The following is a 23,967-nucleotide window of genomic DNA, read 5'->3' as shown; positions in this document are numbered from 1 at the left end:
TGACCTGAGCCGAAGGCAGACGCTTAACGACTGAGCCACCCAGGCGCCCCCACCTCTTGTTTTTTAAAAAGGCCAGCTACACCTGTCTGATGGTAACTGACATTTTTGGCAGCTGAAAGAAAACAGAGGTGTAACTGGAAAACTTCCCAAGGCAAGAAAATATGCTGAAATACCTAACCAGCTCACTACCAAGCATGCTGCCATTACCAAGGTCTACGAAGACAGTAACTCATGCACACAGTGTTCTTTCCTTTATCAAGCCAGAGAAACCACAGCATCCTTCAGGGGCTTACTGTACTTTGCCCAACCAAGCATTTCTGGGTAATTTCTAAAGGAACTGAGTATTTTGCAGCGTTAATATTACCCATGTTCTCCTCTTTCCCTCTGGCAGTCATATCATCATAAAGGCACTTGCTACACACTGTTCTGTGGCCAAGAAGCAGCGAGCAGGTGGATATGGTTTCAATGTCCTAATTTCACGTAACAAATTAATGTGGATTTCTAGCAGTCTTGCTAATATATTTCTTCAGGGAATTTGTGGGGGGTTTTCCTACATTAGTTAGCTGTTAGTTTTGTTTTATTTACACACACACACACACACACACACACACACACACAATACTGTGTTGTTCCTTTCCGCTGATTGACTCAATGTATTGGGGAGGAGAATATTGTGTTCCGCAAACAGGCTCTGAGAACTAGCTCAAAAAAAAAAAAGCGGGGGGGGATTGACTATAAAGTCATGTAAAATCTTTTAAATAAATATAAATTTATTAAAATAATTTATTAAAAATTTTAATAAAAATAAAATGATTTAAACTATATATACCCCTTCAAAATAATTTCCCATTTCTTGTTACTTCAGTTACATCACATATTTGTTAAGAAAAAAAAATTACTTAGAAAGATCTTTTGGACCCCAATCGACTTCAGTATAAAGCTGATACCTGTATCACAGGATTCCATGTATGGTAAGAGAGACAAACCTCAAATTCCTATGCACCAAGAAGACATGATTTGATCTTCAGAATTGCTTTACATCTCTGGCAAGGAAATTCCTGCATTTTTAAGAATCTTTAGCACAGGGCGCCTGGGTGGCTCAGTTGGTTAAGCGACTGCCTTCGGCTCAGGTCATGATCCTGGAGTCCCAGGATTGAGTCCCGCATCAGGCTCCCTGCTCGGCAGGGAGTCTGCTTCTCCCTCTGACCCTCCCCCCCTCATGTGCTCTCTCTCTCTCATTCTCTCTCTCAAATAAATAAATAAAATCTTTAAAAAAAAAAAAAAAAGAATCTTTAGCACAAAAAGATAACCGGTACCCAACTCAGAGATGACTTCTTGAACTCATCACAATCCTTAAAACAAAAGCAAATATTCTGAGAAAACCTAAAAGCAGTAGCTCTTATATTTGACTTACTCATCACCCTTAACTACCATTTATTAGTTCTCCCCACCTCTGTGTGGCTGCTATTATTAATCACCTTTCAGAGTTCTGGGAAGTTAAGGATCAAGGAGGTTAAAGCAGGGTGCCTAGATGGCTCAGTCAGTTAAGCGTCTGCCTTCGGCTCAGGTCATGATCCCAGGGTCCTGGGATCGAGCCCCGCATCGGGCTCCCTGCTCAGTGCAGAGCCTGCTTCTCCCTCTCCCTCTGCCCCTCTCCCCCGCTCATGCTCTCTATCTCAAAAATAAATAAAATCTTAAAAAAAAAAAAAAAAAAAGGGAGGTTAAAGCAAGGTCAAAACTGAATCTATGGCCAAAAGAAGACAAGATCCAAACCTATGATTCTTTCATTCAGCTTTTGGTTCCTAGTTGTGTGTTTCCTCCCTCTCCTCCCATTCCCCCCTCCCCTCAGCCCAGCCATGAGGTTTTATTTTCCTACTGTTTTGCTTGGTGTGACTTAGAAGGGTGACACCCTAATTGAGAGATGAAGCAGCTAGCCACATTTCAACAGTAGAGGAGGGGTGGTGATTTAGAAGGAAAGAAAATCTCAATGGTGTTGTCGCTTGCCCAAGGGCCTGACCACAACATTCAGTGGCTTGTCCTGATGAAAGTACCACAAGTCTAGCAGACCTCCAGGGCCACATTTCATTGTTCTCCTGCCACACAGGAACTACATCAGTTCCAGCCAGATCTCATAGTCTGGATGTGTCAGGGCTTGCCAGATATCCAGACGAAAACTAAAAAGTTCCCCTCAGCTGTAGCTGGTCTACACCTGGCTATACAATTCCAACATCCAGATATTTGGAGTCACACATAGGACTGACTAAATGTTTGCATTTTCCCTTGAATGTCTGGCATTATTTCACCAGCCTGAATATATTTCAGCTACTGAGGAATATCCTCATTGACGTCACTCTTGTCCAAATGCATTCACTAAGCACCCAAGTTTCTAGAGATAAATACTAGGCATTAAGGACCTTTAAGTGTATCTATTGTACAGAGATAGATACATAGATGGAAGGATGAGTGGATAGATAGATAGATAGACAGATAGATATAAAAACTTAAGTGTTTTTTGGTATGGGTATTCTATTGTTGCCATAGCAAATGGCCACAAACTTCATGATTTAGAACAACATTTATTTATCTTATGGCTTACTACCTTACAATTATGTAGGTCAGAAGACCAACGTAAGTCTCACTGAGTTAAAAACCAAGGCATCAGCTAGGCTGTGTTCTTTGGAATCTCTGGGAGAAATTCCATTCCCTTGCCTCTTCCAGCTTCTAAGACTGCCCACATTCCTGGACTCATGGCTCCTTCCTCCACCTTCAAAGACTGCAACAGTAGATCAAATCCTCCCAGTCACATCTTTCCAACCCACTCTTCTGCCTCCCTTTGCCATCTTTTTCATGTGATTAGATTGGGTCCATCTAGATAATCCAGGATAATTCCTTCATCTCAAAATCAGTACCCTTAATCGAAGTCCCTTTTGCCATATAAAGTACATAACCCCAGGTTCTGCAGTTAAGATGTGTACACTGGGGGGGGGGGGAGGGGAAGGAGGAGGGGGGCATTATTATGCCAACCACAGATGAGCTTTTGTTTTGTTTATTTTCCATTTCAGCTGGAAGTAATTTGAGACTTCTGTTTCTCAGAATGCCAGGGGAGACAGATCTCCTCAGTTAAGACTTGTTAACAGCTTATTGGCGAGGCAAGGTACTTACAGTTCTTTGGATGGTTTTAGATGCTTAGTGCCAAAAGGTGGGTGTGGAATGGCTTTAAGAGAGAAACTGTATTTATTAAGTTAATTCAAATACAGTAGATATTTCTTTTCTTGCTCACAAACAGTACTGGGTGGGCAAACAGGATGGACAGGTAGCTTCCACACATTACAAATGGGACTGCCAAGCTTTCTGCACCTCTTGCTGTGCTATATTTGAGAGCATACAGTATCACCTATGAAGTATTCTTGCCTGACATATTTGCCCTAAATCTGATCAAGTCTCTCAATCCAGCTACTTAGCTTACAGGAAATACAGGGGAAGGAAAAACATACTAACCACCACCCCCAGAATAAAATCACCCAAATCTAGAATGTGTGAAATTGTACAAGTTAAATGATATATGCATTTTAACAGTGTGTCCCCAAATAAATAAAACAAAGATTGTAAGTTTCATGAAAAAAGAACCATCTCCTGGTTACCGCATTTTCTGCTGATGAATTGTTGCAAGCTGGTATATGCAAGGACAGGATCATAAACACGGCCCGGAAGGCTGTGTGCACGGGCTGTTTTGATGCAGCTGCTTATGGGCCCACTGCACAGAGACTCTGCTTTGGCCTTTTCTTGGTGTGTAATTCTGACCCACGGATTAAACCACCTGAGTATTTTTCTCAGTAATCTAGAACAAAACAGTCATTATTTCACACCTTTATTTTGTTCCCATGATCTCCAGTGAAAGACTCAATTGATTAAGTAACTGAAGAAACTGAAGATTTATCCTGTAAAATGTCTTTCAGTCAAAAATTTCCACTGCAAAAGAACATAGCAGCCTTGACCTGCTCATCACTGTTCAATGCTATGACCCCTCTCACTGAAGTGGTCATGACTAGCTGGGGAGGTGGAGGAACAGCAGGGGACTTCCTGGGTAGAAAGGGTAAATGACATTTCAGGAAGCGTTTGGCTGCATATATATTCACATGGCTGTGTGTGCTGGGCTATAACATGTATTTCAAGAAGGCTGATGCTATATAGCTGACTGATACTTGCTCCCATCAAAGTCACGGTGACCAACACAACTTGAGAAACTGAAATCAAGAGGCAGGGCGTCCATTAGAAATGATCCCAAGCAAGGCAATATTAACTTTTTGGTTAATGTTTAAATAAAAATACCTAGTTATCATAGGACTTTTAGATCCCCTGGGTCCTTAGACCCCAATTTGACGAAGAATAACGTAGTTCAAGTCCCTCATACTAAGATAAGGATACCGAACACAGGTAGAAATACATGCCCCCTCTCCCTGTCCCTCACCCTATTTGCTCAGAACGCTGTGTCTGGAATCCCTTTCTCTTCTACAGGCTATAGGAGGGATGGGCCCATGCCTAGAGGTCCAGGTTACCAGACTTGGGGGGAGCTGGTGGCTGACGTGGACAGGTTTGCCCAGGACCGCAGAGAGAAATTCTGCAGCATTCCTTGCCCTGCCTTTCTGGGACTCGCCTGTCCCAGCTATCTAAGAGTTCAGCAGGGTTGCATCTGGAGGGGATGGGCTTGCGAAAGGAATCGGTTACATGTTCAGTGTAACTCTTTAGCAATATTACAGTAATAGTAAAATTACTATTACAGTAATAGCCATTACAATAATACAGCAATAGTACAGTAAATCCGTGACCTGGCAGATTTCACATGTCTGGGATCTGAACTCTCTCACTGTCTTCCAACCTTAGAGAAAAAGAATAACTGTTAAAAGCCCAGAGTGCGGAGTTTGGATCCCAGCTGCCACCTACTAGCTGTGTGACTCAACAGAAGTCGGAGGACCACAGGGAACAGTGCCATCAGGCTCTTCCCCACAATCTTGTGCACCTAGCTGGTGCCCCGTCCCTCCTCCACCCTCCCCTCTCTTTTGTTCTGGCACATAGACCTCTTACTCTCTGAACAATCAATAAATGACTTGACTTCATGCAGAGTAGTTCTGCCACCATCCAGGCCTTTGGGGCCTCATATTCTTCCTCAAGCATTCGTCAAGGTGTTTTCCCCAAGATTATTACCTTCATAAAGCAAATTCTGATGCCAGCTATTCAGATAATAGCATTTCCATTTTTCCCAGCACCTAACATTTATATGTATGAAGAGGGCTGATCCCAGAGGAAGCAGCAAGAGTGCCAAGCAGATCCAGCAGTGGCCAGTGCAAATGGCAGAGGTGGTACCAGGGTATGTCACGTGACCTCGGGCCTAAGCTGCTCGTAAGCATGTGAGACATGCCAAAGGGGAAAGAGATTTGCAAAGGACCAGAGCTCTATTAGGGCAGAAGGGGTAAGAACCAGCAAAATGAAAAGTATTAACGTCAAAGAGACCCATTAACCCTAAGACCTTGGGAAGCAGGGGCTGCAAGTAAAAAAAACTTTTTTCTACAACAGCTCCTGTGGGTAGCAGAGACCCCAAGGTTTGAGTGTAAGGGAGGGAAGAAAAGGGGAGAGGGAGGGATTAACTTTGTACAACCAGGAAGAGAGAGACCGTGTGTATAACATTTTACTTCTTGGTAATCACTGTTAATTAATCACAATAATCACTGTTAATTGATTTCTTTTTCTTGGTGAGGAGGTATAAAATATGATTATTATTCATAATGAATTCATACCTAGTCAAATTGAGACCTAGAGAGACCATCCCTACCGAGCATGCTTAAACCTGAAGAACCATGTTGGTTTTTCAAATTTACCATAATCTTTGATTTTTCTAGCACAAATGTCCCCTGTGGAAGGAAAAGTTAGTGGATTAAGCCACAGATTTCATTCCCTGATTCATCACAGAAAGGATTTTAGGGGACTTTCATCAAGAACACAAAATGATCAATATTCAAAAACTATAGAGTCTAAGCCAGAAAAATATAAATAAAATAGAAATTCAAGACCAGTGAAAATATAAACACATTCATGCAGACCACGGTTGTAAAAGCTAAGCTTCAGGTTTACCTCTGAGTTTCTTGGGGGCCAAAGAGAAGAAAGAGACTGCATCCATTATGTTATCAGAAAGGATAATACATACTATTTCTACCCAGAGAAGCAAAGTTCTTCCTGCAGCTGGGCTCCACAAGAAATTTTTCAAGTGGACTTTGTGGCCTTGAGTAACAGAGCGGACAACATCCTTAACTCCAGGACGTCAGGCCAGGGCCCACATTGTTTAGGAGTCCCTGCAAAATTCCATTAGGTGACAAGGTCCCTGGGGGGAAGGGCGGGGGCTGGTATTCAATTTACAAAAGCAACATGCACAGGATTTTGTAAAACCACGTCTGCTACCAAGATCATGAATTCAAATGAACTTCAAAGAGTTCAGACTACTTTTACACGTTGTGAGATATCCAATTAAAGGCCCCCAAACAGAGAATTAATGAAAGAAGAAAAAAAAAAACCACAAAGAATTTGAACTGTTTGGTTTTTCTTTCTAAAATGCTATTCTCTACAACAAATATCTCTTCCACAATTGCCCTCCTTCCAGATGATGAAGCTATACAATTTTTAATAACTTATTAATGTATACTTGACCTAAGATAAGCTACACATATTTTAAGTATGGAATTTGATACAATTTGATATATGTATACATCCGTGAAACAATCACCACAACCCAGATAATACATATATCCATCATTGTCTTTGTCTGCCCTTTTGTCATTGCTTCTTCCCACCATGCCCAAACCCCTCATCCCAAGTAACCACTCACCTGCTTTCAATTTTTAAACCTATACGATTTTAAAAGGACTTTTTTTAACCAAAAACTAAAATTTGGATTTAACACTATTGTTTTGCATGTGTTCCTTAGTCATTCCCTGGATCTTTTAAACCAACCTATCACCTTATGTCCTATCTCTAAAATTATAAACTACTGGAAGCCAAATACCATGACTTCTGGTTCATTCATGTTCTCGTAAAGGTGGCTGTATCAAGGTGACGTGCACAGCTCCCTCAAGAAAGATGGAGTGACCACCCTGGAGGCTTCAGCTTCCCAGGTAATTTTCTAGAGATGAAGTAACCACACTCTGAAAAAAAATTACTGCACTAGATACTTCTTAGCCTCTGCTTGGGGAAAAACATGAACTCAGAGTCTCAGACAAAAACTTTGGCCACTCTGAGAAATAAGGAGATTCTGTCAGTCAACATGGAAAGTGGGAAAATAGAAAGACTGGGGGTGAAGCGTTGCGGGGGGAGGTACCCACCACCACAGTCTCCGACCTTGAAAAACTTGGCTACTGAAGACAAGATATACAAATAACCCACAGGAGGAAGAAGAAATAAGAGCTAAGAGCTGTGAAACAAAGCCCCAGGGACTCCAAGGGACAGAGCTGCTTCTCAGTACAGCAAGGCTTCATTATCAGAAGGACAATGACAGCAACAAGGACTAACATCCCTACAATGCTGTCACATACCCAGTCCCCTGCAATGTCCCACAACAACGCTGGGAATAAACAGAGTTACTGACCTCCTCTGGAAGGTTAGAAAATTGAGGTTTAGGTAGGTCAGATGACCACTGAGGAGACCAGAGCTGAGACTGGAAAGTGCTGTCTTCTGATTCCAGCACTATTGCTACTTCTCCTTCCCCAGACAGCATCCTCAAGAGGTGATGGAACATGACAACAACCTCAGAGCCTCAGAGCCTCCCTCTACAACCAAGAACATCATTCTCTTTTTGTTTTTTTTAAAGATTTTATTTATTCACTCGACAGAGACAGACACAGCGGGAGAGGGAACACAAGCGGGGGAGTGGGAGAGGGAGAAGCAGACTCCCTGCTGGGCGGGGAACCTGATGTGGGGCTCGATCCCAGGACCCTGGGATCATGACCTGAGCCGAAGGCAGACGCTTAACCGACTGAGCCACCCAGGCACCCCCCAAGAACATCATTCTAACAAGGGCTCAGTGACACATTTGGTTAAGAGGTGTTCTGAGATCGATCCTCAGACCTGGGAGACCACACACATGGTGACCAGGTGCCATGGCAGAGACATATTGCCTCAAGAGTATATACATATTCCAATGGTCCTAAGATGAACAACATTTCAAATGTACCAGAGAGGCTCAACACTTCATGAAATTCCAAATTATCCTTTAAGGAAAAGGAGGATAATTGATAATACTACTATTAATTATACTCAAATCAGTTATTGAATAAGTTTGTATTTTTGCATATCAAGCTTCCTTGAGGTGAAACGAATCTATCATCACCATCATCATTCTAAGTGTCTGATAATGCCTGGCATACATTCAGCCTCAAAAGATATCTGTGGAATGAAAGAATGAGCCTCAACAGGCCACAACACAGAATTCTTTAATTCCTCTGTTAAACACTTTGACAGGAAACTTATTTGTCTCTAAATCATGGTAGAATAACCATGGTCAACAATGAGGCAATCCTTCCCAGTTCAGATAGTTTTAAAGAACTTGGTATAAACATGTATTTCTTTCCATTAATGTCTTCTGAGAATGGATCTAATTTGTTTCATTTTCTTGGAGGAAATCTATCCCGGAGCTTCACAGAATGCTGTAATATTTTAAAGGGAAAAACAAAACAAAACTCAGTATGCTAAGAGGTAAGTACAAGGCTCTCTACGCAGACATACTATAACACATGGACAGATGAGCACCACTCCTTTCAAAGCAACCCTGTTGTGAAGCTAGAAATATATTCCAGTGATACTGGTTTTGAGGAAAAAACTTGCAGAATGCCTCTTTTGGAACTGCCTTTATCTCTATGATCAGTTTATGTGACATACAAGAACACTTGTCATATTACTTTATGGTCCTGACCCATTTCTTCTTTTTTTTTTTTTTTAGATTTTATTTTTATTTATTTGACAGAGAGAGAGAGCACAAGCAGGGGGAGCAGGAGAGGGAGAAGCAGGGTCCCCACGGAGCAGGGAGTCTGATGCAGGGCTCGGTCCTGGGACTCCAGGATCATGACCTGAGCCAAAGACAGACGCTTAACAACTGAGCCACCCAGGTGCCCCGTCCTTGACTCATTTCTAACCAAAAATTACTCTAGCCAGTTTATCACCCATGTGGCAGACTTCGTCATGAAGAGTTCCTGGCAACTCTCCCAAATCAAAATCACCTTCTGAGAATGAATAGCATCAGTATAAAAGTCTTCAGCAAAACATGCCGAGGGCCCTCAAGGCAAATCCCAAAGGGAGACTTCAAAGATACCTTGCACAACAGCACATCACTGGAAGGTCTGTGCAGCCTCTCAAGGTGAACTCATACACAGTTCTGTACACACTGTAATCTAAAGAGCCAAGACAGTCTTGTACATGACAATTTCATTAGGTCTTAGTCATCTTTATATTATTCCCTTGGAAGAGCGCCCTGCACATAGTAGGGCATGTAGCAAATTCTTTTCAAAATAGATTTCCCCTGGAAATAATCAAACTATGAAATTACCATCAGTCACAGCAGGTCCAGACACTAGACTTTTCCCAAGGAGGAAATGCAGTGTTGTGTTTCCTCACTGTCTAAAGTGGTTTTTGAGTGTAACCGACCATCTATTTGATTTTACTGCCTCCTATATCCCCTGGCAAACAGAAAATGTATCCTTCCAAATGGGGTCTTTTAAAGATGAAATCTGTATTTTTAAACAACTGAAATGTAAGTTGAAGAGATTTCAATTTCAGAATTTATGAAAAAGCACTGGCCTCTATCATTCTTTTCTAAATGTTGAGCAACTGGCCATCAAGGTAAAAATGAAAAAATTATAGAAGATCTACCACCATGACAATGGTAATGGAATTAACATTTAGAATGTGCCTACTATGTGTTAAGTACCGTGCTACATGTAATCTTTAGGAAATCCAATAAGAAAGATACTGCCATTCTCATTTCTACAGATAAAGAAACTTTAAACTTTAAAAAGTTAAATACAGATGTGCAAGTGAACATATTTATTAGAGGGCAGAGCCAAGGTTCAAATTCAGGTTTGTCAGAGTCCAAAACCTTGCCCTTTACCTCTTAAGTGTGGAGTCTATCCCAGAAGTCTAAAGCAGAAGGCCCATTGGCCAGCCATGTGTGACCAACAACAGTGATTTGATAAAAATGGAAAGACTTGTCAATGTTTGTGTGTGGGGATGGGTGAAATAGGTAATGGGGATTAAGGATGACACTTGTGATGAGCACCGGGTGCTGAATGTTAGTGTTGAATCACTAAATTGTACACCTGAAACTAATGTTACACCGTATGTTAACTAGCTGGAATTTAAATAAAAACTAAAAAACTTACTAAATACATACATATATACACAAAATAGAACCACATGATCCAGCAATTCAACTTCTGGGTATTGGAAAAAAAAAAAAAAAAAAGACTTGTCTGGGCGCCTGGGTGGCTCAGTCGTTAAGCATCTGCCTTCGGCTCAGGTCGTAATCACAGGGTCCTGGGATTGAGCCCCTCATCAGGCTCCCTGCTCAGCAGGAAGCCTGCTTCTCCCTCTCCCACTCCCCCTGCTTGTGTTCCTTCTCTCGGTCTCTCTCTGTCAAATAAATAAAATCTTAAAAAAAAAAAGACTTGTCAATGTTTAAAAAATGGGGTTTTACCTAAAAATATGGATATGTACTTCCCCTATATCAAATTCACTTCACTCATTCGCCTACAAAGGCATTTGAGTCTGTGACCCCTGCTATTCCCTGTTGGCTCCCCAACACTTCCTTTTAAGGCAAAACCCAAACTAATGTTCCACCTCTCCCATCTTATCTGGATATCCCATAGGAACTTAGAATCATGCTATTTTGATGAAGTAGGACATAATCACTGAGATCAAGTACAACACTTTTATACAGAATCTAAGGCCAAAGAGTTAAGTGACTGGTTCATGGTCACAAGCTACAGGACTAGATCTTGAATGTTCTCTCTCTTTTTTTAAGATTTTTATTTATTTATTTGACAGAGAGAGACAGTGAGAGAGCGAACACAAGCAGGAGGAGTGGGAGAGGGAGAAGCAGGGTTCCGCTGAGCAGGGAGCCTGACACTGGGCTCGATCCCATGACTCTGGGATCATGACCTGAGCCGAAGGCAGATGCCTAACGACTGAGGCACCCAGGCACCCCAAAGATCTTGAATGTTCTTAATCTTGTCTGCTCTGCTACCCAGCTTCTCTTTGGCAGCCAAACATATGTCTGAGTTAATGACCTGTGAAGTGGGGTATCATTATTCCTCCATAATTCTATTTGATATTATTATCATGAGCTTGCATTTTTAATAAATACTGCTGGTACTGCCAAGACTTCAAATCTATTTTCTTTCATTCACCAAGGGGCTCCTATGAACAAATCACTCTCCTTTTATAGATCCACTCCTTGGCCTCCTTTCCTGTTCTGCCAGGAGCTGCCAACAGCATTTGTGGTTGAATATTGAAGGGTAAAAGAAGGTATGAAGGAAGCTCCAAAGAAGCATCCTTGCCTTCTAACTCACAGGTCAAGGACTGGGAATATGAGGAAGATGATACACCAGTGGGTGACTCAAGCCTACTACCCTCTGGAGGAGACACAATTTTAACTTTTTAATTTTTACTTCTGATGAGCCAGAGAGAATCAGTTTGGGTCATTCTCAATTATTATATAAATACTAAAGCATATTCCAATCACATAAGCTGGCAAAGTTTCTTATCCTTACTCTCAAAGGTACTAAGTTGATCAAATTTAAATTTTAAAGCTTCCTCTTCTGGGCCAGGAAAAAATACTAAAGAAATAGCTTGCCAACTGCAAATTATTTTTAGAGGTGTTTGTAGCATATGCATTATCAAATACAGTTTTTTGTTGTTTTTTTTTTAAAGCAAAACACCATGTTGGACTCATTCCAGTGTTTCTATACGTGACTGGAGCCAGAAACAGCATTTGTGAAAATATCACTCTTTTGAGGAAAGTACACTACATTAATAATGAGTTGGGCCTAAAGAGATATTAGGATTTCAAAGTAAGCAGGTTCCATGCTTCTCCAACAAATCAGGAAAGAAAAGGCACTCCGTTTACTAAGCCACAGAAATTTTTTTATTTATACCAAAATGATATTTCTTGGCCATTTGTTTTCATTTCATTTCTGACCTAATTTCTTCCTGATAATCTTGAATGAACATCCATTCTTATGTCCTTTAACTGTCTTGCAAGGTCACCAGGCCAACTGGCTTTCCCACTGGACAATAAGTCACTCTGGAACCGTGTGTTCTAATATCAACTCTGTGTATCAAATATCAAATACCAAAGATTTGCCACAGGTGCTTGATCAATCTCTTCATCTCTTTCCGCTTAGCTTCAGGTGTCTGTCAAACTGAAAGACAGAGCTCTGGCACACAGCCCAGGTTTTCACTGTGCCCGGCAGCTCGGGTTACGGCGCGTGATTACTTTCTGCTGGCGCTCTGGGACTGCACGGTGTTGAGGCAGCAAAGGCTGAAGACTCCCAATGCCTGAGTTCAGAGCCCAGCTCCGCCACCTACTAAGTGTGCCACCTTGGGCAAGTCACTGAACCCCTCTGTGCTTCAGCCACCTGAGCGATAAGACAGGATCACTGAGAGAGTTAAACATTAGTTGGTATTTAAAGGGCTTGCTACAGCTTCCAGCATACAGCAAGACTCAATATTCATTATGTATTATTTATCCATTTCTGATGCCTTCACCAGCATGCCCTGGCTATGAGTAAAATTTTGTCATTCAGCTTGACTATATTTAGTGCTTTGATTCTTGAAGGAAACAAGAATGTCAAACCCATTCGTAGAATTTCCTAAGATTCCAGTCAGACAGCTCGAGGGCATAAGTCATGTGGGATCAGCCACGAAGTGCCACACTGCAGGTATTTTGTAAAGTCACTGCTTTGTAAAGCAGAGGGTATGAGTCACGCATGCCCTGCAGCAGGAATTCAGTGATGTGGCTTGCGAGCATTCCGACTGGTGACTGCTATCTCATACGTCTAGAGCATCGCACATGACAGATGACAAGGACATGGCTGCACATGCCCATGGGCACACCTGGGTTTTACAAATGCCAAAATAATTTTGCAAGAAAGTAAAACAAATCATGGCTCAGGGGAAGTTCAGGATTTTGTTTGTTTGTTTTAGAGCTTTTCTTTATTGTGATAGTCCTAAAAGCATTTTACGAACACAAGAGAAATGAAAGCAGCCAATTTTCTCTGGCCTCCACTTCTAGTAAAAGGCTGATCAAATACTGTTGTTGAAGAACAAGCACTAGTAAACCTTATTTTGTGGCTTTAAGTTACAATTTACGGAGTTTTACTTTTTTATGAGTATGAAAAAAGTTGCTACATACTCCAGTCCCATCATCACTTTGCCTTTGATTGGGCCTTTGTAATTATTACAATAAGAAAGATACCTTGCATTTTTCTCACACACAAGGAATACAGAGAGGCTACTCCATTTGATCTATCCTTATTTACTCAGTGTTTAAAATTTATCCATAAACAAAATTAAAAATAAAAACAGAAAAACTATAAAATCAAAGGACTATTTCTGGGAAGCAGCATGAAATAATGCATAAGAGCTCCAATTTTGGAGACAGACGGACGTGGTCTGTGGACAAGAAACTTCAACACCCAACGTTTCCGTTTCTTCATCTGGATAGTGAGAACAGTAGTGTCTGAATCCTGCAGGCTATGTGTGTGTGTTTACACACGTATATACATAAATGTTATTTTTATTATATTAATATTTATATATTATTATTTATTATACATATTTGTATTTTCCTTCCTTCCTTACGCTACAAGTAGCATACCCTATAAATACTTTTTCCCTTTTATTTTTATCACCTAACAATACATCCTAAAGATTACTTCATGGCAAGATGTAGAAGTTTTCCTTGTTTATTCTTATAAATGCACATTATTCCTCTTCATGAATGTACCATTTGGCTATTCAAACATTCCCCTATCGATGGATATTTGGAAGGTTTCCAGTCTTTGGCTATTATGAACAATGTTGTAATAACCTTGTGTCCATATCACTGTGGATTTTGACACAACATTTAAATGAACTTTTCAATCCTCTCTTAAGTTAAACATGCCATCTTAAAAATAATATTTTCAATGCATTACAGTTAATAAAAAGAGGTTGAAACGCAAGATACAATATGGCATCGAGTGGATTTTTTAAAGTGTGGTCCAACCCCACACCTGTATCACCATTAGTCTCCTGGGGTGTGTGACAAAAATGTGAATTTCTCATCCCAACCCTGGGCCTTCTGAATAGTTAAATGTGAGACTCCCTGATCTAGTAGGGAAATCACTGTATTTAGAATGGAAAGACTGCCATTTTGGTTCAGTCAGAAGATAGGAGCCAACATGATCAGCCCTGGTTTCTTTGGGAATGATTCCTTGTAGTTGGAGATAATAAATACTTTCCCTACCAACTTCACAGGATTGCTGTGTAGTTCAAATGCAATTATGTTTGAGAGATCAGTTTGAAAACTAAAGTAAAATAAAAATGTTAACATCTAGTAATAGTAAGGGCATCTGCTCAAGCAATATCCCCATCTTCTCCATTAACAATTTTCCCTAAATGCCTGCATTCCTTCATTGATTCATTCATCAGGGTTCATGTAAAAGAGGGTGGCCAGTTGGCATCCAAAATGCATTCTTTATAGAATACACACTGCTCTTCAGGAATACCCACCTACCTCTGTCTAGGATACCATAAGGCAGTCAAAACAAGGATTTGATCCAACACAGAGAGGAAAAATACCTCAAGGCCACTAAGAGTCTGCCTTTGATTAATTTTATACAAAGGTGGAAAATGCTTGATGCTTCAGAAATCATTGCCAGTAATGAGACACACAAAGAAAGAAAGAAAAGCCCAACCTACCATAAATGTCCTAAAGCAGAATTTGTTCTGCCATAATTTGGTGCATGGTGTACTTTCAGTCTGGTCTGTAAAGCCAATAAATCCAGACAGGTTCAGAGTCTGTTTATTTTTTAAATGACAGGCAAAACCACTATAATTTTTGTCATCTCTCCAAAGGAGAAGACTATGCATTATTCAGTAGCATTTTTTTCTTAAGGATCCAAAATAGTTCCTACCATGTGACTCTGAAAGTCATCCCTCCAACACAGGGCTTGAAGTATAAGGTATGGTCAAACAATATACAGGGATAAATATGAAAGCTTTCAAAAGAAGAGGGGGATGGCTGGGAAGAAGTATTGGTATTTTCTACATCTACCCTGAGGAAAAAAATCTTTAGTTAACAGAAATTAAAATATCCCTGATGCAAGATGAGAAAGCTTTAGATGACCTTTCAAATGTCGGATCTGAGTAAAGCACTGAACATGCATTTTCAGAATGCATGTTAGGGGTTAGGTTTTTGGTGGATAATTGATTTTAAATGACCTCTTCTTTGAATCAGGAATTTACTAATCACAGATGGAGGTGCCACTGGGAGAGGGGCCTGTGAAGTCAGAGACCCTATTCTCTATGAGCTGTGGACTCAGAACAGACACAAACAGAAACAAGTACCCTTTCCTAAAGGAATGTTGATCTTCCAAGCACATATTCAGGTACAGGGCAAAGAGTGAAATCTAATGATTTTATTTTCACAAACACACTTCACAGTGGTACTGTGTTTTGGTGAGGTGAAGTGACATGTTCAGAAAAGGTTCAGAAAAGGTACAAGCTGGGGGATTAGTCACTTCTCTCCCTTGTAGTAAGAGAGGTTTCACGAAGAGAAAGGCACTTTCGAAGGCTCTTAAAGCTCTGTAAGGAGGGGCGCCTGGGTGGGTCAGTTGGTTGAGCCACTGCCTTCGGCTCAGGTCATGATCCTGGAGTCCCGGGATCGAGTCCCGCATCGGGCTCCCTGCTCGGCAGGGAGTCTGCTTCTCCCTCTGACCCTCCCCGCTCTCACGTGCTCTCTCTCTCTCTCATTCTCTCTCTCAAATAAATAAATGAAATCTTTAAAAAAAAAAAAAAAAAAAAAGCTCTGTAAGGGAGACCAGCTGACAGAAGTGGACAGGGAAGATCAACCCAGTCCAGACAGTAGGATGCAGGTGGAAGATGAGGTCCAGGCTCAGGAGTGGACAAAGCCTGTGTCACAGACTGACATGGACGGGAGGAATTGGCAGGACATAGGAGGCCGGAGGGGAAGAAGGCATGAATAGAAATCAAAAGTTCAGGGGCACCTGGGTGGCTCAGTTGGTTAAACATCTGACTTCTACTCAGGTAATGATCTCAGGATCCTGGGATCAGGCCCCACATCGGGGTCCTTGCTCAGTGGGAAGTCTGCTTGTCCCTCTCCCTCTGCTCCTCCCCCTGCTAGTGTGCTCGCTCTCTTTCTCAAATAAATAATCTTAAAAAAAAGAAAAAGAAATCAAAAGATCAGGAAAACCAAAGCAGTTCAGGAGTGAGCCTTAAACTATGAGTGAGGCTCTTGGCTTTTATTCAAAATAACACTTGACATTTACTGAGGATTTGACTCTGGGTTTTTAACTTTAAGGGCTTTTTTGTGGATTAAATCCACAATCAACAATCCTATGACGGCACTTTCTCATCTTCCTTTTTCAGGTGAGGAAGATGAGACACTGGAGTAACTTATCCAAGGTCGCACAGACAGGAAGAAGCAAAATTCAGCATTTTAACCCTGGCATTCTGACTCTAGAGCCCATGCTCTCAACCACCCCTCAATGCTGCCTCTCTAGAAGAAAACAGGGAGAGTTACCATAGAATATATTGGAGGAGAATGGCACAGTTGGCCTGGTAGAAAAATGAATTCTTCCACAGTGTTCAGACCTGTTCTGGAAAGTAACAGGAGACACAAAGACTTAAGTAAGGTCTGATAAGTGAAGTGGGAAATGGCCTAGTGTTGACCAAAGAGTTAAACAGGGCTGAACACTGGGGATATCATATAGGATGAGCACAGTTTCAGTATCCTTTGAAAAGTGGCATGCCAAGGGTCTACCTCAGTCTGTGTTTTGGGTGAGGGAACAGCAGATGAGGGAGGACAGGGATGTCAGAGAGAAATGAAAGGGCAAAGATGGGGCACGATTGAGGGAGGCTGCATAATATAACAGAAGGAATATGAGATTTAGAACCAGGGACAATTGGGTTGAAACCTGGCACTTTCTTTTTATTTCTATGTGAGCATGTGTCTTCGTTTTTATACCAGTAAAATGTTGTTGTTGTTGTTGTTTTTTACGGAGAGCTTTATATGTGATTAGATATATAATATATATATTATATGCTTGGCATGTGTGAGGCATTCCAAAACTACAGAGAAGAAAGTAAGAGAGAAAGGAAGACCACCCACCAGCTGTTGCATCTTAGAATGGGGAGAATCACAGGAAAGGCTTCAACAGTAGCCAGAAAGGGAAGCAAGACTGCAGCCATATCATAAGTCCCGGGAAACACGCCTGCATGCCACAGTTGCCACCTACATGGTAGGACACCAGTGCCTGTACCGGTCAGTCCTATTTCCAGAAGGGTCCGCTGGTACGTAACAAAACTGGTGTGCCTGTTCATCTGTTCCTCCCTTTGTTCATTCAACAGTTGTTACAGCCACAGAACTTGGCTAAGAAGACTGCAGAGTTGAGGAGATGTGGGAGAGGGGACCATCTGGAGCTTTGTGATCATCATCCTAGTGGCTACATACAGCAGTGGGATCTAAGTACAATACAATGATGACAAAGACATAGCCTATAATGGCTATAACCCAATGCCCTTATAATCTACTAGGAAAGAGACACATGAACACACTCTTGTAACACTCGTATGATCACTGCTATGAAGTACTTTGGAACAGGGAGGCAAAGGTCACAAAATCGTATAAAAGATTTCATAACTGTCAATTCTATCATAATCAGTGTCCCATAATTTTTACAGTCAGGCAAGACCATATAATGGTTACCCTAACATTATTCTTTGTGCAATTTATTCAACATCATACTTTATCTGTCCCTTGTTTATTTCATATTGTTAAGCACCAAGTGTGTACTAAACATCATAAAACTATTCCCTGTTACATTCTTTTTGGGGTTGGGGGTGGAAAATATTTAAACGCACTTGATCAGGAAAAGAAGGATTTTTTTGTTTGTCTGTTTGGGGGGGGCTGTTATATTCTTAAAATGCTGATGTTGCCACTAAATTCACTCAGTGTAGTCCTGAATACCAGCTGTAACTTCTGACAATGTTTTGTTTCAACAATAAAATACAATCCTGTTAATCCCATCACTAATTTATTCATTACTGTGGGGAAATGAGCTATTTTCAAAGAACCACTGCTTGTTCTGAACACTGCAGCTCTTCATCCTGGCAAAAATATCACAAGCATTGCTTCCAATCTACCTATAGGGCAAGATTAATTTCAAACTTCTGCAGAGTTTTAATGTCAGCACAATCAGGTTATATACAGTTTCCTAACCAAAATTTCCTTGAAGAGCAATAAAAACCACTTAAAATAGTGCTATTGGAAGAGCAGGTAGTGGTGATAACCAATCATTTCACTGGAATAAACTGGAGGGTCCATAAAATAGATTCACTGTCCAACCACCCATCCCCTTTGAATAGCCAAGGCAGCAACTACTCTTCAAAAAAGGAGACTGCACATGCTTTTCTTAGATAATAATGGTACCATAACAAAATAGTCTTTGACTTCCAAGATTTTGACAGTACCCAAGAGCTATCCTATTTTTGACTATGTGTGAAACAGAAATGTCTTGTAATCATAGTCTCTTAGAGGTAGAAGGTCATCTTCTCTAACATCCATCCAGTGTACGAATTTCCTTTTTATATCTCTAACAGATATAATATAATCTCTGCTTGAACGTTTCAAATTACTGGAAAGCACTTCATTATACTGATGTGAAAACTCTCTATATGTAACTTCAAATTACTGCTCCTACCTTAAGCTATTGGACACTATACATACTATGTCTAATTCCTCCTCAAATCCCACGAAGTCAAGTATAGAGATTAAAGCCCAAAACAAGAAAGAATATGCTTAACTCCTTTAAAGAAGTTCAAGTTACCAAGCCAAGATGAATTCATTTAGGATGCTGAATTAACTGACAGATATGTATAAAGATGTGGAATACTCTGAAAAATTAAAAGAGAAAGCAAACAATCCATATTTTGAAAAGGATGGATGAGTCTGATTCCCTAAATCATAAATCAATGAATTTAATGTCTACCCCTAGCAAAATTTAACAACAAATTATTACACAGATCAGCATTTCTCACCTGTGCTCTCAGGAGATGACACCTATCAACTTTTCCAGCATCTTTAGAGTTCTTCAGAAAACAGCTTGAGGAATGCTGACACAGATAATTCATAATCACTTAGAAGGCAATAAATAACAGGAACCGCCAGGGGTTTACCACAAACAACTCAGGCCAAAAAACTTTATTTCCTTTTTTGATAGAGTTGCTATATGGATAGATAGGGAGGAGTGCCATAAACATGGTATTTTGATTTCAATAAAGCCTGTCTATCTAAAGTCAGTAATCTGCATAAAGTAGTTCAATTAAATATGAATCTACCCAACTGAGCCTAGATTAATTCAACTTGTTTACAAACTATATGGAATCCTCTATCAAATGATAGGGTTACCAGTTAAATAACAAGGAAGAGGGGCGCCTGGGTGGCTCAGCTGGGTGTCGGACTCTTGATTTTGGCTCAGGTCATGATGTCAGAGTTGTGAAATTGAGCCCCACATGGGGCTCCGCATGCAGTGCGGAGTCTGCTTGAGATTCTCTCTCTCCCTCTACCCCTCCCCCGTGCTTGCTCTCTCTCTCAAATAAATAAATAAATCTTAAAAAAAAATAACAAGGAAGAAAGGAAGGGAAGAGTCTAATTTGGCATGCCACCTCCTGAGGATCTTTACTTTCATTTACAACTGTTTGCTTACATAGCACAATCTCAAGGATCAATATCAAGCAATTTGTTCTGTATAGCCCAAAGTGAAACTTTAAAAAAGAAATCAAAACAGTCTTTGTCTGTTTTATATCATTTTGATATTCCATTTTCCTTGTTTTCCCTGCGATTAACACACTACGGCTCTTCGCTAACATCTACGGGGTTTTGTTTGTTGCTTTATGTGTCTTACAATATAAATTAAGCTGGAGACACAATCCTGTTGAAAACAGTTAGGTGCCGATAGACATGGGAGTCAGGGTGTCCGGTCAAAAGAGCCAAACTCTGAAGCTAGTCGGGCATGGAGCTGAGTCCAAGCTAATCACTTCATGGCTGTGTAGCTTCAGGCTTGTTATTAAATCTTTCTGAGCCTCAGTGTTCTTGCCTATAAAATAGGGTTGATAACAATCCCTACCGCGCACAGCTGCCATAAGCACTAGGAAAAAAAATACCAAGTTCTCCTTCCTAGTACTCAGTCCTGAGTAGAAACTCAACAAACTGTAGTTGTGACTGTCATTATCATCCCCAATCTTGTGTGCTTCAATTTATTCTGAACCGTGTTTATGTTACATATTCCAGTTTGAAGATCACTCTCTTTGATAGAGAAAGAGAGAAGCCAAATAGTTGAGTAGGTCTGCTTTTCGTCACGTTAACATTATTCCATCTGCCCCGAGCAATGAGCTTAGCCTTTACTTCTTCTTCTTTTGAACATAGCTTTTCAAGAGCCCTTTTCTGTTGTCTTTAGCATTCTCTCCAGTCTCAGTTCAGTCTGAACTTGAGCATTGCAGACATTTTCTTACTAGTTTTACTCCACTCTTCTGAATTTGTCCTTGAGCATGTGCTTGTCTTTGGGTACATATTCTCTTAATATCCAAGCTCACAAAAACTTCCTTGTTCTTAAAGTGGTTCTCTCCCTTTTTCTTCTTCATCCAAAAAAAAAAAAAAAAAATTGTGATTTTTTTGCCCTCAGATCGTTCCTTTCTTTCTTTTCTTTCTCCCTTTCTCTTTTTGTAGTGCCCTCTTTTCAAGACTCTGGACATTGAAAAATACCTACCCCTTCTCTAAATTTTCCTTAAGTCACCATTAACTCTTTGGTTATATCCAACTCTCACTTCTTTCGTAGTTACAAAAACAACACAATCACAATCACTCCCTCCCATGGTTTTAATCAATTCTACTTCAGGAACAGTTGGTTAGAACTAAGTTTCACAATAATATTTCTATCTCCTTGCTTCCTCCATCTGTGGTTTAAAAAAAGAAAATGACAGAAAGACTTTTGCTCTCCATGGATTGAAACATTTATCAGACACTGAGAAAGTTTAAGTCCTCATCCATGACTGTATCTTGGCTTGTGGCAATTTTGACCTTTCACTAAATCTAAGCATGTGCACTATCACCAACCAGCAAAGTAAGACTTTTACTCACTTGTCTACACCGAACGATAATAGTTGTTCAGGCAGGATTAAAATGTTTTGGTGCCCCTGCCAAGAGAACCAGCTGTGCTCTGAGGTTAAGTCATGACAGGTCACAGTCACAGTCACAATTTTAAAGGGGTTGGCAATGGATCAAAGTTTATACCCCAACTCAGCAAATGGTAGAAACCTTTCTTTTACATCCTTTTTTTTGTTTTGTTTGTGTGTGTTTTGTTATTTTTTTAAATTGAGATATGACTGGCATCTAATTTCTTACATTCTTGAGTTCTCCTGTGAATTCATTACAACTTCCAGAATCCTACCACAAGAACACAAGGAGGAATTCTAATACGCGCCATAACTGATTACCTTTAAAATGTATTTAAGAGAAACAACCCAAAAAGTAAAAGAAACCAAAACCAAGCAAAAACTCTGTATGGCAATGTGTAGTGGCTACGATTTAGCTAACAGCCAGAAATAAAGAGCCATTTTAATTACCTTGCGATTTAATCTGTTCAGATTTTATTCTTTGTTTGCTGAATGAGAGGGAATTCCTTAAGAAGAGGGTCTGCCTTTCAATAATCAGCTAAACCTAACTTAAGTTCCCCTGGAGATCTAGATATTGACATATTCAAATTAAGATCTCCAAGTCTGGTAAATATCACTAAGCTTAGTTACTCCCGAGCTAACTACAGGCCATAGACTAAGAATAGAAATACATATAAAAATATCTACCAGTTATTCAACTAGTGTGCATGTGCCAGAATCACTCTCTTCCTTCCCTCATGCTCTGAATCACCAAGAGAAGTCTCTCAGTGCTAAAGCTTCTTTGGCAAGTCAAAATAAAATCAGAAGAATAGTTATTTCTCACAAAGGTTGAAAAGTGGGTAAGATTCCTGTTTATATCTTAATCAAGCACAAAGGCTAATAGTTTCATATTTATGATATATTCTTAAATGAAGTTTTGGAGAATAAAGCATATTCTGCATAGTGAATCAAACAGAGTGACAAAAAAAGACTTCTTGTAGAGGCCGCTTTTAGGCAACCAGCTTGAACAATGGAAAGCTGAGTAAGGAAGAAGGGCCCACGGTGACCCCCAACCCCCTGGCTGAATACAGACAGGCCCATTAGGCAACCCACCTCAAAATATCCATAAGCCCTAGCTGACCAATGGGCTGCTTACACGGGGACATGGGTACCAAAAAAGGAAAATTCCATACGTCCCCATACCTCCTCACCTTCCCCCTTTTTTTTTTTTTTTTAAAGATTTTATTTATTTATTTGAGAGATAGGGAATGAGAGACAGAGAGCATGAGAGGGAGGAGGGTCAGAGGGAGAAGCAGACTCCCTGCCGAGCAGGGAGCCCGATGCGGGACTCGATCCTGGGACTCCAGGATCATGACCTGAGCCGAAGGCAGTCGCTTAACCAACTGAGCCACCCAGGCGCCCTCACCTTCCCCCTTTAACTCCAGCCCCTACCACTGCCTCCTGGCAGACAATCTCTGCTTTGGGGTCCTGCCCTCCGCGCCCCTGTGGGATATTCGGTAAATCTCTATCTCCTTTGTTCTGTCTTGGGTGAATTCTCTTACCACCAGTGCCACCGGCCTCTGCCCGATCAAGAGACCCCACACTTTTGCCTGATACAAAATAGTTTTGCCATTAAGTCAATCCTGACCCATGCGTGTGCTGTCCTGGGCTTCTAAAAGCAAAGTGTTGGTAAACCAGTAGTAGGCACCGGGGAAGATTAACCTCCAAAACGGAACCATGGAGACCTACCTCAGTCCTTTCTGATGCTAACTTCAGACCTGAGAGTAATTAAAAAGGTTTTGGATGTTACAGTTTAATCTAATCTGTGCTACAGAGCCACAATGATGGGGAACTAAGAGAAGTAAAGAGCGTGTTAAAAAAGCCACATTACAAGGAAAACTGGGCTTTCACAGAAAGGTATGTCAATTTGCCTTTAACTGTCCGTGTTTACTGTAAGTTTAAGCCTCTTTCCCTTAAGCTAATTTTTATCAATCAGTACAACTCAGGGGCCATTTAAAATCATAACTTCCTTTTAAACATTCTTATCATGATCTTTGCTAGCAAACACATTCCAAAAGAACAGTCACTTCTACTATGTAGAAACAGCTTAATTGCTGAATTTAAAATGGACTAGTTGCTCTTACTCACAAAGGAGGGCCTCACTGTCCTTTGTGACCCTAGGCCTTCCTCCCCTTCTCCCTGACTCAGCAGCTGAGCTCAGCTTCCTCTCTCTGACCTTCCTTTTCCAAATGCTGAGGCACAGCCAGCATTTCTAGGTCAGCAAAGGAAACTATTACTGCCTTCCCGGAGAACAGTATCTTCTGTGTATTAGAAGTCCCCAACAAGGACAAGGAGTCAGTAATTCAGTGTACTAATCCCCATTCTCGCCCTAACTAGGGCGTGGCATTGACCAGTCCTTGTCTCCATTCTGCTAGCAGAGAAACCCCACCATCCACCTCTGTAGCATCAGCCACCTGAACATAGCTCAGCATCGTCCAG

The 23,967-nt window shown here is 40.8% G+C and overlaps 1 protein-coding gene and 1 long non-coding RNA gene across 2 annotated transcripts in view; both read right to left on the bottom strand.

Moving 5' to 3' along the window:
- Positions 1-23,967, bottom strand: part of CRADD (CARD and death domain containing adaptor protein) — a 168,648-nt gene that overhangs the window by 53,830 nt on the left and 90,851 nt on the right. The window lies entirely within an intron of this gene.
- LOC145721868 (uncharacterized) lies at positions 16,694-23,325 on the bottom strand. Its single transcript, XR_014145848.1, has 2 exons — positions 22,895-23,325; positions 16,694-22,679 (listed from the first exon to the last, which is right to left on the bottom strand). It is a non-coding gene; the product is annotated as an uncharacterized LOC145721868 (long non-coding RNA).

The sequence above is a fragment of the Leptonychotes weddellii genome, chromosome 5 (assembly GCF_054177405.1).
Source record: "Leptonychotes weddellii isolate Sample4059 chromosome 5, ASM5417740v2, whole genome shotgun sequence".
In the NCBI taxonomy this organism is placed as follows: Eukaryota; Metazoa; Chordata; class Mammalia; order Carnivora; family Phocidae; genus Leptonychotes; species Leptonychotes weddellii.
The sequence above is the reverse complement of the archived record's forward strand: the minus strand, read 5'-3'. Positions and strand labels throughout refer to the sequence as shown.